Consider the following 13,961-nt stretch of genomic DNA (forward strand, 5'->3'; position numbering starts at 1 on the left):
CCTACACAGCTTTCAAACCCTACCCCAGCCATATAAACCCATTCTGGTCAAATCCCTTTAAACATAATTTACTGTTTCTGATCAATTACAGCCTATACCAGCTTTCAAACCCTACCCCAGCCATACAAACCCATTCTAGTCAAACCCCTTTAAACATAATTTACTGTTTCCGATCAATTGAAGCCTATGCCAGCTTCCCCTACCAAACTACACCAAAATAAACCCCAAAACAGACCACTTACCAGACCCTAACCTATTTTCCCAAACCTGCCCACCTGCAGCCCAAAAATCTATGCTAACATTAACCCTATACCAGCTCCAATTCAACCTGTGAAGAAACAAACTCGACTATGTCCATAAACTGTCACCAAACAGTCCCTTTACCTGTCCATAAAACAGCCTCCAACCTTAACCCAATTTCAAGCATAACCCTCACCTGTCTACAATCTGTATACAAAACCTAGTTCCTAGACTTCAGTCCATCAATCTCCCAAGCAGCCTTATTCCTCATCTAGCTCATTAAATTACTTGCTATCGTCGACATGATTAGAGCAGCTCTCATCACTATGCAACTTAACAACAGTTCCTATCCATATTCCAGCACTTATTTCTACAGTCCACCTAAATTTGTTTTCAGAGACGCTGATTAGTAGTGAAACATCAAATGGTTCTAGGATGATGCTGACACAAATTAATGAAAATGATGAGGGGCATGTCGCAAATGGTGAGAAAAATCAATATACGGCTTCAAGACATCATTGATAGCCGGCGTACAAAAAATTGCATCTCATTCTGTAGTGAGTAGTGACAGATCAGAGTGAAGACAATACTATGATTAAAACTAAGGCTCTTGATGAAAGGCAACCTGAGGATACAATGAAATAAGTATATCTGAATAAAGCATCTGATCCAAGATGATGAACATGAAGGATCCACCACTGGATTGATTGATGAATTCACGGATGGAACAATCGATGATTCCACAGGTGGAACAATCAATGGATCCACTGATGGATCAATAGAGGAACCCACAGATGGATTGATCAACAGACCATATGAAGGACCATAGCAAATTAATTAGGAGTATCTCTAACTGAGATTACATTCTTCAGAAGGGCTATTTATGCATGGCCACACGTATAGACAAGACATGATTTTTTTAAAAGAATGGAAAATTGAAGTATTTTTTCTTTACCTTTCATCTATGAGCAGAGTGATACTTCTAGTTGCTGAGGATATTTTTTAGTAGAAGGCTGTTGGATTTTTCCACAATCCGTTATTATTTTATTTATTTTATCCAGTGGCATCAACCTTAAATTTGACAATACCTCCTTGGGAAACCTAGGGTGGGCAGTTATCAGCAGCATTGTGAGAGACCACAATAGTTTGACAAGACTTCGGATATGATTTGGGTGGGGGACTATATTGGAGACAAGTGTTATTCTTATGGTTTGCAGTTACTTGAAGTAATGGCTTAGGCTTTCCAATATTGTGGAAGGTGACTCAATGAATGCCATTGCTTGGGGGGCAAAGAACGAAACATGGCCAAGGCACTTCGCCAAAATAGTGATAAAATTAGAGCTCTTTCAAATGACATAATGTGCATTTTCATGACATTATTAGGGAGGCAGTACACAATCTTGGGTTCATTGGAAAGCTAACTCAATCAAGATGTGCAAAAACCAATATTGTCAAATGCAATCGCATATGCCACTTTTGAGTGCATATCACATAAGCCATAGTTGCACATGCGTTTTTTATCTATTGGTGGCATATGCGATCAATTATGCCAGTTCTATGCAATTATGCCGTCACATATTCAATATGTGATGGCCCCCCAACAGTCAGATTTATGACCATTGGGGATTTTATTTTTTTCTTCTTCTTTTTCTTTTCATTTTTGCTTATAAATAGGCACTCCCACCCTCTCATTTTCCTCACACATTCTCCAAAATCTCTATGCTTACTTTCTTATTCTCTTACAACTTACAAGGCTCTCCCTTACAAGGCTAGAAAACTATATACAAATAATAATAAAATAAAAACAATTCCCTACACTTGTAGTATAATTTTTTTTTCTTCTATTTTTCCTTTTTTTAAAAAAATAAAAATAAAAATAAAAAAAATTGAGAGATGTGTGCGACCAGAGTCCGTATATACTTCTTTGACAACATTGGCAAACATGATTACATAATCAGTGATACCCGTCAGCGATTGTTTCTCTCCAAATAATTCGGAGAGAAGCCATCAACACTACGCACCACATAGCTTTGTAGTCTCTCCTAGTGCCTTCTCCATGCTAGGCGAATAGCAAGCTGGGAATTGAACCAGGCATCACCCAGGGGGAATGAAACTTGATCAAAATAGCATACTAGACTTCGTTCACATAAGGGCAATGCTGGAAAAGATGATTGATAGGTTTAGCATTGCTAAGGTAGAGGAGGCAAATATGTTGGATGAATAAGTTCAAGGCAACAATTGGGGAAAATCGAAAAAAGACGTAAAAAACTTTTTTCTTTTTTCCATTCTCGTTGGAAATAATTAAGTTCAAGATTACATCACCAAATCAACCATATCTTGCTGGATTTGTGGTCGACTTGATTTTAATTTTAATTTTTTGTAATTTTGCTGATTTTTTGTACGTAAAATTCAGCAATCGCTCTCTGTTTTTTTTTTTCAAGTGGATGATTGGGATACATGTAGAATCTTTAGATCTACATATGCATGCAGTAGATGAGATTTATATCATTTTCCATTTTTAGATAATATTTTATTTTCAGCTAATTTGTGGAATGAATAGCGTCAACTTATAAAATTTAGCAAAAATCTTTTCTTTTTTTAGTGTGGATGGTTGGAATACATGTAGAATCATTAGCTACACATGCATGCCTCAGATCAGGGTTTTTTTTCATCACATTTTTTTTTCTTTTTTGTAGTTTTTCTATTTTCGGGTAATTCGTCGAATGGATAATATCAATTCATAAAATCCAGCAAAAATCCTTCTTTGTTTCCGGTTTTTTTTTTTTTTGTTTTTTTTGTTTTTGGTGTGTGTGTGTTGATGGTTTGGAGTACACAGAATCATTTTATCTACACATGCATGCCTTAGATCAGCTTTTTACATCTCATTTTCTGAGTTGGTAATTTTTTCTGTTTTTGGCTAATTTCTGGAATGAATAGTGTTAGTTCATAAAATTCAGGAGAACTTTTTTTTTTTCTTTTCTTTTGAGTGTGGATGATCGGAATACATGTAGAATCATTAGATCTACACATGCATGCCTCAATCAGATTTTTGCATCTCATTTTCTATTTTTTGTACCTTTTTTTTTTCGGGTAACTTCTGGAATGACTAATGTTGGTTCATAAAATTCAGCAAATTCGTTTCTTCTTTGTTCTTTTCTTTTGAGTGTGGATGGTTGGAATACATGTAAAATCTTTCAATCTACACATTCATGCCTTAGATTAAATTTTTACACATCTTCTACTTCACACACACACACACACACACACACACACACACACACACACATATATAATAGCTAATTTCTGGAATATATAGTATCAGTTCAAAAATTCAGCAAAATTGGACTTTTCTTTCTTCTTCTTTTTTCCTTTTCTTTTGAGTGTGGATGGTTGAAATACTTGGAATTTGATTTTAAATTTCTAACTTGTATAATTGTATTTGTTTATATGGTTTTTTTTTTTTTTTTTTGAAAGGTATATTTGTTTATATGTTTATATTTTGACAAGTGAGGAGCTTGATGCCTTTAGAGTAGCTTGGGGTTATGGTGACCTGTGAGTTGTCCTGCTGATTTTATGTTGTGAGCAGGAGAAAATGGTGGCTCAACCAGGAAGTAAGGATAACATATGACGGCATTGTGTGAAAGTGGGTAGGATTAGGCACTCCATGAAATGCATGTACTGTGGCAGAATAATAACCATTGGAATCATGCGAGTCAAACGGCATTTGGTACATCAAAAGGGCTAAGTTGCAGAGTGCACAAGCATGCCAAGAGAGGCAATGAAGATGATGTGACGGAATTTGGAAGAGATGAAGGGGAAAAAGGAATGTAGAAGAAAAAGCAAAATGCTCCTAATGCGGTCGACAAGAGGAATTTGGTCAGCATTATATGGCTGTTGGTGATGACAATAATGTTTAGTCCAGTGAGGATTTAGATCGGGAGGTGACAATGGTGAGGAGAGAGGGCATGTGCACTGCTCGTGAAGATGAAGAGTGTTGACACATGTTTTGGGAGAGGGGCAGTGGGAGTGGGAGTGTGTTTGGCATTTTATGGCCTGCCTTTAGACAACGAGGGACTTCACGTGCTCCCCCCCATGGCTAATGATGTGGTGAAGCCTTGGAGAGCCTCGTGTGATCCAATTCTGTTTAGGAATGAGACGACAAAGCAAAAGAGGTTAAAACAAATTGATGCAGGACATAAAAATTAACTATGATATGCAAGATCTCAGGCTTTAGATCAAACTAATTCAGAAATATGCACATAAGATTTCCACATCCCACACAAAAGTCCAAACATTCAAACAAGGGGAATCTGTGCGGGTCTAGGCTTACACATGCTAGGGCTGGATCCATAAAAATTATTAGCCAAACGATATTCAAAGAAAAGTGAAAATCATCCACAGATGCACAACAATCAGTTTCTAACCCAAGGGATTCACCAATTTCAATTCAGAGAACCTTAGAGTAAGAAAAGGGGGGCAAACGAATTAAGATGAAGCAATCTAGGGTTAGGGTTATGGAAAACAAGTATGAGAGGGGGAAATAAGAAGAAAACCTGAACCGTGGGCCGGGCTTGACGCACGTGCGCCTGGGCGTGGCCGCACGTGCGGGGGGGGGGGGGGGGGGGGGGGGGCCCCACACTTAGAAACTGACTCCTTGAGTCTGGTCGGCCAGGGGTAGGCTCCAAAACCCCCAAGTTTTGAGTCGATCCAAGCTACGGGCTGTGCGTGGTGCTCCGCCGAAGTTTCAGCCATCCTGCAGGGCCATAATCTGGAATTCTGCTGTAAAGAGGAAAACTGTTGTAATAAAGGACAGATTTGAAGCACGGATGATGGTAAGAGATGAGAAGTAGAAATGGTAGAGGATGTGAGCGAATCGGGATAGATGTGGCTTCGCACCACGGTAGTTATCCCTTCGATGAAGAGAGGGCTTCGCACTCAATTGGATTTCCACAACTCAAAACTCAGAGGAGTAGGAAAATGTAGAATTTTTATTAAACTTTAATCAATAAAATAAAAAAAACTACAAGGGGTGCCTATTTATAAGAAAACCCTATACCCTAAAACTCGCGCCATGTGCGCAACCTATTACTTGGCGATGAAGTAAACCAAAATAAAAACTAATCAAAGAAATCTAAAGTGTCCATGATACTGTAAAAAACATTAATAAGCAAAACCTAAAATATGAGATTAATCCGACTAGTGGGCCACGATCATGAGATCCCATGATGGGCTTTACTTGACCACCGGGCCCACTCCAACGAACTAAAACTCGGTCTTCTAGTTAGGAGGCCCTCCCTAGATGACGTCATCGATCTAGATCGACGGTGGGGCCCCTCCTCCTTGCGTACGTACGTGGGGGGGTGGCGTGCATATGCGTGCACGCGTGATGTCTCCATCAACTCTCCTCTGCTGTGAAGATTTCGCCATTGGTGAAATAAAACTCTTGAACCGCTTCAAGATGTCAGGATCAAGTCTTTGAAGCTCCTCCTCAGTGAGCCACATGCTGTCTGAAGCTCGGCGTGACTTCCATTTAACTAGGTACTTCTGAAACCTGTCGTCTGATGTGGATATTATGTGATGGTCCAAAATATCCTATATTCCCTCTTTAGGTGTGGGAAGGGTAGGTATGAGAGGTGGAGGCCGGGAAAAAGGGTAGGAAGGGTAGGTATGGGACGTAGAGGCTGGGAAGATGGGTCGGGAGGGGTAAGTATGGGAGGTAAAGGCTGGGAAAATTGGTCGGGAATGGTTGGTATGGGACGTAGACGCTGAGGGGATGGGTCGAGAGGGGGCCATGGATCAAGGGAAACGTCTGGGGAATCAGGATGGTTAGGTGATAAGCTGGACAATGTATCAGTGGTCTCCTGAAATGCAACTAGATCTTCCATATTGAATGTGAAACTAATTCCCATGGAAAGTGGAAGCTCTACCACATGCGCATTGAGACCGTTTTGTTTTATAATTTTGAATGGTCCAACGCTATACGCATGTAATTTACGAACGGCTCTCTGAGGGTACCGCGCTGGCCTGATGCGGGCCATCACAAAGTCCCTTATATTGAATTTCTTGAAACGTTTATGTCGACCTACAGAAAGTGTGTAATGTTCATTACTAGTCATGATCTTCTGCCTGATTTCTTGATGCCATGAATGAATGTGATTCGTAAAAGACTCTGCAGACTCTGACGGCCTATGGCACAGCAACATAGGGACAAGATCAATAGGTTTCCTAGGTTTATAACCAGTAACGACTTCACAAGGACTTAGACTTGTGGACCTATCGACAAAACTATTAAACGCAAACTCAACTATAGGTAGTATAGTGTCCCATGTTCTGGTGTGCCTTATACCCCTTATAGGGGGAAACTCATTTGGTAGATCATCAGGAAAGACGTCACGAAACTCATCCACTACCAGAATGGCCTCAGTGGGTAACTCTACACTAGCCTCTAGTGCACTCTCTCTAGCCACAAGGTCGTACATGTTGTACCACTCCAAATAGTGGTCTTGATGTCCCTCATGGGGTGGGTGCACAGGTGCACGCCCATGACTGATTCATTGGCCACCTTCATTCATTGGTCGATCCTCCTGGCCACCTGCCTGAGATTGGACATCTTCCCCAATGGTGGGGTTTGTCCCGGCGAAGGCCTCTAATTGGGTAATGCGCACATCAAATTGTTCAAAGCATTGGTCAATATGTTGTTCCCAGCGCTTACCTAAAGACTCAAATTCCTGGGTCAGCTTGTTTAATGACTCTTGCAATTACTCCATATTTAGTGTAGGGTGCAAACCAAAACCACGACCCGTACGTGTGAGCATACAACTGCTAACTCAACCTAAGGACCTTCTGCTACAACTATATACGACTAAATGGGACTAAATGATCCTATGAGACTCTATATGAGGAAAACTACCAACGCTACCAAAATTCAGCAATATAGTTGTCAAAATATAAGAAAGTTATTATTTTTATTTTTTATTTTTTTAAGAAACAACCTAGCTTCTAAAAATGCAAAAAGGAAAGTTTCTAAAATAAATTAGGAAGGTTTCTATAAAAAAAAAAAAAAAAAAAAAAAAAAAAAAAAAACCCTAGTTTCTAAAAAAGAAAAAGGAAAGGAAATTAGTTTCTAAAAACAGATTAAGAAAGTTTCTAAAAACAGGAAAGGAAAGTTTCTAAACCTAGAAATAGAAAGCTAAGTTAATTTTTAAAATAATTCAAATAAGGGGATAACAGAAAATTTCAGCAACTTATGTCAGGGTTTATGGACCTCTAAACAGCCATATATGATGAGAATTGATGCGTAATGGACATAAACAACTAAACCTTAAACACGTAATGCATTCCCCTATAAAAACCCTAAGCTCTGATACCAAATTTGATGCAGGATATGAAAATTAACTATGATATGCAAGATCTCAGGCTTTAGATCAAACTAATTCAGAAATATGCACATAAGATTTCCACATCCCACACAAAAGTTCAAACATTCAAACAAGGGGAATCTGTGCGGGTCCAAGCCTACACATACTAGGGCTGGACCAATAAAAATTATTAGTCAAACGATATTCAAAGGAAAGTAAAAATCATCCACACATGCACAATAATCAGTCCCTAACCCAAGGGATTCACCAATTTCAATTCAGAGAACCTTAGGGTAAGAAAAGGGGGCAAACGAATTAAGATGAAGCAATCTAGGGTTAGGGTTATGCAAAACAAGTATGAGAGGGGGAAATAAGAAGAAAACCTGAACCGAACGACAGTCCCCGCGTGCGGACAGCGGGTCGGGCTTGACGCTCATGCGTCAGGGCTTGGCCGCAAATGCGAGGGGGTCCCACACCTAGAAACCGACTCCTTGAGTCTGGTCGGCCAAGGGTGGGCTCCAAAACCCCGAAGTTTCGAGTCGATCTGAGCTACGGGCTGTGCGTGGTGCTCCGCCGAAGTTTCAGCCATCCTGCAGGGCTAGAATCTGGAATTCTGCTGTAAAGAGGAAAACTATTGCAATAAAGGACAGATTTGAAGCACGGATGATGGTAGAAGATGAGAAGTAGAGATGGTAGAGGATGGGGGCGAATCGGGATAGATGTATAGTCAGCCCTTCAATGAAGGGAGGGCTTTGCACCCAATTGGATTTCCACAACTCAAAACTCAGAGTAGGAAAATGCAGAATTTTTATTAAACTTCAATCAATAAAATAAAACAACTACAAGGGGTGCCTATTTATAAGAAAACCCTATACCCTAAAACTCGCGCCATGTGCGCAACCTATTACTTGGCGATGAAGTAAACCAAAATAAAAACTAATCAAAGAAATCTAAAGCGTCCATGATACTGTAAATAACATTAATAAGCAAAACCTAAAATATGAGATTAATCCGACTAGTGGGCCACGATCATGAGATCCCATGATGGGCTTTACTTGACTACCGGGCCTACTCCAACACACTAAAACTCAGTCTTCTAGTTAGGAAGCCCTCCCTGAATGTCGTCATCGATTTAGATCGACGGTGGGGCCCTCCTCCTCCTTGCGTACGTACGTAGGGGGGCGGCGTGCGTGTGCCTGCGCGCGTGATGTCCCCATCACAAATGTAAGGTAAAACTACAGTTGAGAAGCTTGTCAAGGCAACAACCAAACTATTCATACATGGCAACATAGCTCCAAATGTTATCAATTCCTACAGGCAAGTGGTGATTGATACAGCAACAAAAGTAGGTGAATGAGAAAAGGCACCCACAGCTAATGAGATTAGGAGAAAATGGATATTTGCAAAGTACCAAGATGTGAAGGCGTACATACCACCTTTCGATCTGTATGACAAATATTATGCCTAATAGTTGAACTAGTTGAACTAGATGTAGCATGATTAATATTATGGTGTACGACCACCTGGGAATGATGTTCCGTAAATCAATTAATGCATTGGAGGCAACAAAAAATGCATATTATGTTTTTTTCCCTTATGGATAGGATGGATGATGAGACTAGGGAGCAAAATGTGGTGTAAATTGTACCGGACAATGAAGCAACATACAAGTCGGGGAGTAACATACAAATGCAAATTATCCTAATCACTATGTGTCGCACACTTCATCGACCTTATATTAGGAAATATTGGAAAGGAGAAGAATGTCACAAACTTGGTTGAAAGGGTAATGCAAGTGACGACATTCATCTCCAATTACAACAAACTAGAAGTTTTAAACATTGATTGAGTCATGATTTCACATGTCACATCCAGCTTACACATTAAAGTGTCAGTTTGATATTGAATTGTTAACTTGATGATTATTAAGCATGGAAGGAACCAACCTGGGAAAATTGTCCATCATGTTCAATGGGAAGAATTGAAAAGAAAGAAAAAGAAAATACCCAGCTTTCAAAAAAAAAAAAAAAAAAAAAAACAGTTGTCATCGAAAAGGGCTACCTATTAAATATCTTTAAAAAGGTTGACATAGCGTGAAAGCCATCGATGGACAAAATCAAAAGCTAGAGGAATAAAAGAGAGAACTAAAAGATGAACTGTAAGGCAAGTTTTGGTTTAGGTTTTGGTTATCCTGAATGTTTTTTAATTATCAATGTTATCATGAAAGTAATGAATTGAACCTTTGATTGTGACAAGTTTAGACTTCATTATACACCCATGGAACTCAATGTTTGGAATTCTTTGAACTTGATTATGAAACTTACCAAGTGCTAGAGTTTAGGAGAAGGTAATGCACAACATTGATGTATTTTAGAATTCTATTATCTGGATTATTTTTTTAAAACCACTTGAGCTTATAAAAATTATCTTGTGGTTCCCGAAATATTTTTTGCATGCTTTGCTCGGGACTAGCAAAATGCTGGTTGGGGATTGTGTTGAAGATCAAATATTGCATATTATCCCCCATTTATATCTTGGTTTTATGAACACGATAATGCTTAATGTTCTATTTTACTCATGTTTGTGTTGTAAGGTGAATTTAAGAGCTTGGATTGAAAAGGGTGCTAAAAGCATAGATTTGATGCTCAAGAATTACCAAGGCAAGGGATGGATCTTAGGAGACCAACATTGAAGAATTCGCATGCTAAAGATCTAAGAAAACCAAGTGAGAAATGAAGAGAATCAAAGATTTTAAGTGAAGAAAAAGAATTCTAAAATCATCTTGAAAAAGCATATTCTGAAACTCTGGGTCATTTTGTGAAATTGCGCAGAGTGAAGTCTATTTTGAAAAAGTGCGCAGAGTGAAGTCTATTTTAGAAAACTGCGTAAATTTGAGGCAGTTTCTAGAGTTTTTCAACTAGGTGCGAAAGTTGGAGTTCCACAACTATAAATAGGACTCCCTAGCATGTTCCTAGGCATTTTCTAGGGTTTAAGAAGTGGAGCAAAAGGGTGAAGAAGCCGTCTCCAAGAGTTTTTCTTCTTCCTCAGTTGTTTTCATGTTTTTCTTAAGAGACTTTGGTCCAATCATGTCTGTGGTTGGCTAAACCTCTTAATTAGGGCTAAGAGGTGAAGCTTGTAGCATGATGGGATGTTTCTATTGCTTTGACTCATGTTTATGTTGAACTCCATGGATTCTAATTTGATATTTAAGGAATACTTTCAGTTTTTAATGGTTTATTGTGACTCAAATTACAGTAGATCTGCAATAGCTTTGAGCATATTCTTTTCTTGGAGATTGTGAAATTAGTAAGTCCTCCTGTTGTTCACATCGTCCCTTGGGCATGGTAGGGTGATGGAATCCTTCCTAATCTTCACAATTCTCCTGCTTTTGAGATTATGGGATTGGTAAATCCTATTGTTTGCCATTATCTCCTGGGCATAGTTTGGTGATGGAATCCCTACCAAGTATCATAGTTCTCCTTCATTGAGAATTAGGTCAACAGAAGTTCAGATTTGGTTTTATTGATATATTTTCCAATTTGATAGGATAGGACTCCGATTCTAATTGTATTACTTGAATCAAGCAAGAGGGCTCCCTGATCACTATAAGTGGATCCTTAGCACCCTACTTCCTACCTTTAAATTCTTAGTTTTAATTACTTTATTCACAATTACTTTCTCAAATACTTCAGAATTAATTTCACATCTTCTTCTAGTTCTACTTCTAGTTAATTTCAGAAACGTACAAGTTTCAGTCCCTGTGGATTCGACCTCAGTCTTACTGAGATTATTACTACATCGTGACCCTATACCTGGGGTTGTGAACAACATGCACTACAACATGAAGCTGAGATTATGGAATTCAAAGCATGTGGCAAACCTGGTTGAAGAAGACAGCTCATTTCCAATAAACTTAAACAACCTTTATGATGAAGAGGACCCACTTCTACCTTAGTTGAAACAAAGGAAGAAACAGGTAAAAGAGGGTAGTGAAGAGGTTGAGATGCACGACTTAGTGTTACACGCAGGGCAACGAGAGAGTCATGGAGCTGTCTTGGAGCCAGGTAGGGTTATAAAGATTTGACCCAAGAAAAGACTAGCAGCAACAAAACTAAGACAAATGATGACAATGAATTTGTTGGTCCTGCTGAGCATGGGGAGATATAACCATATACAAAGTTCGAGACTGATGGCATTGATCGACTAGAGGTCGGACTTATAAGTGTACTAAATCATGATACGACTAGCCAGGGGAGGAACATCATGGGGAGGTGGGCACCAATGGCACTGGTGGATATAGAGCACTAAGACATCAAAAGGTTTACGAATATGGATATCGATATGACCATAAACAATATGAGCAACCAGAGGCACTTTCTTATTGAACTAGTCCTGGTTGATATGATCCATATGGATACAGATTCGAGTTATTTATTGTCATAGTCACTCTTAGTCTCAGCAGTACAAGCAATACCAGGGACAATATGGGTATGGCCATGGGTCTACGTCTAGCACTGGTACATATCCTTACTCGGGTTCGACACAACGGATGCCCAATGGCAGTGTGTCACTTATGATTGTGATCAATCATCCTCAAGTTTCATTAACAGTCTTTCCTGCTAGCTATGGTAGTATGGATATATGGCACCTGTTCTACAACTGCAACCGAATGTTGACTATGTTGAGGACGAGTAACCACAAGCATCAAGATTTTTAGTCTGGTGGTGACACAATTGGTGCATATAAATTGTAATATTTTTATACTAATGCTTGTCCATTGAGCTTTGACATTATTTTATGACTTATGGGTTCACTTTATACTTTATACTTCATGTATTAACATCTAAGGGTTGTCTGTGGTATAATTATTATATATAAATATATATTTGTCTCATTATTACATTCATACTCATACAACTTTATTTATATTGAATCATTAATTTATTTTTAATTTTTTGAAAGGTAACACTACCAAGGATTAAACCCTGAATCACTCACGCACACTACACTGTCTCTACTAGCTCATCTAATGAGCAAGAGATGAATCATTAATATTAGACATTTAGGAAATTAAATATGGCAGTTTCACAGTTAATCTAAGCTTATCAAGTTCATAAAATTATCACATAAGCAGAGATGTTCTAACTAAAGAGTGAACCGCTACGCCATCATCAACATGTTCAAAATTAGAAACGAATACATATTTGGAATCCTCTAAATTTTTGAAAATTTTCCCATATTTTTCTGGAATCTTTTGGCAAAAAAGAAAGAAAGAAAAGAAAAAAAAAGGATCGTTAACAGTCGTTACACACCATGTAACGGCTAGAGCTAGACACCTAGCTAAATTATGCCAAGCTCGACTTGGTTCGACCAACCGCTTACCATGGTTCGAATTCGGCTCGGCTCAATTTTGTCCGAGCTCGAGTTGGGTTCAAGTTTGAGCTTTCGAGTCGGTCGACTAGGGTAAAAATGGGGCTCGAGACGAGCCAGCTCTACCGAGCACCCAAAATGAGAGAGAGAGAGAGAGAGAGAGAGAGAGAGAGAGAGAGAGAGAGAAGTTGCTCCGGATGGGCCCACGAGGTGCTCGAAGGGGGCTCAAGTCGGTTAACTAGGGCAAAAATGGGGCTCGAGTTAGGGCGAAAAGAAAACTAAAAAGCGGGCAGGCTAGCTTTATATATATATATATATATATATATATATATATATATATATATATATATATATATATATATATAAATCAAGCCGAGCCGAACCGAATCAAGTTGGGGCCAAGCTTTAGGCCGAGTCGAGTCGAGCTCAAGCCAGCTCGAGCTTTGGAATTATTTTTTTAGCTAAAAAAAATAGCTCGACTCGGCTCGAACCCAACTTTCTAGTCGAGCCGATTCAAGCTTATCCGAGCCGAGTCAAGCAAGTTAACTGAGCTAGCTCTACTAATGGTCTATAAAGGTAATGGTTTTCGGTGGGCCATTATGCCCACCGTTACAGTAATAGAATACCTTGAATTGAATAGGCTTTAAAACAAGACCAATTTCAAGTTGTTCTGACTTCTTTCAACACCCCCAAAGTTGGACTGCCCACAAGACGAGTGATAAAAATATCAAGCAAAACTTATTGTTCAAGATTATAATTTAAAAAAAAAAAAAAAAAAAAACAAAACTAGCTAAACAAAGAAGGGGAGTCTTATTCCCCAAGGAATTTAAAATGGGATGGGACTCACAACGTTGGGGCAAATCAAGACAATCACATTCGTCCAATGTTAAAGACGACAATGATCATGATCCCATGAAAAATTTGGCCCTTCAACTAGATCACAGCCTGTTTGGCAATATATGGTTTAGAAAATTTTGGCTTAGATGCTGCTTA

At 39.0% G+C, this 13,961-nt stretch overlaps 1 protein-coding gene and 1 long non-coding RNA gene across 2 annotated transcripts in view; both read right to left on the reverse strand.

Annotated features, from left to right (window-relative positions):
* LOC131253136 (CDP-diacylglycerol--glycerol-3-phosphate 3-phosphatidyltransferase 2-like) overlaps positions 1-13,961 on the reverse strand; it is a 47,319-nt gene that overhangs the window by 20,391 nt on the left and 12,967 nt on the right. The window lies entirely within an intron of this gene.
* Positions 2,276-4,451, reverse strand: LOC131253137 (uncharacterized). Its single transcript, XR_009174940.1, has 3 exons — positions 3,518-4,451; positions 2,698-3,481; positions 2,276-2,661 (listed from the first exon to the last, which is right to left on the reverse strand). It is a non-coding gene; the product is annotated as an uncharacterized LOC131253137 (long non-coding RNA).

The sequence above is a fragment of the Magnolia sinica genome, chromosome 8 (genome assembly GCF_029962835.1).
Source record: "Magnolia sinica isolate HGM2019 chromosome 8, MsV1, whole genome shotgun sequence".
In the NCBI taxonomy this organism is placed as follows: domain Eukaryota; kingdom Viridiplantae; phylum Streptophyta; class Magnoliopsida; order Magnoliales; family Magnoliaceae; genus Magnolia; species Magnolia sinica.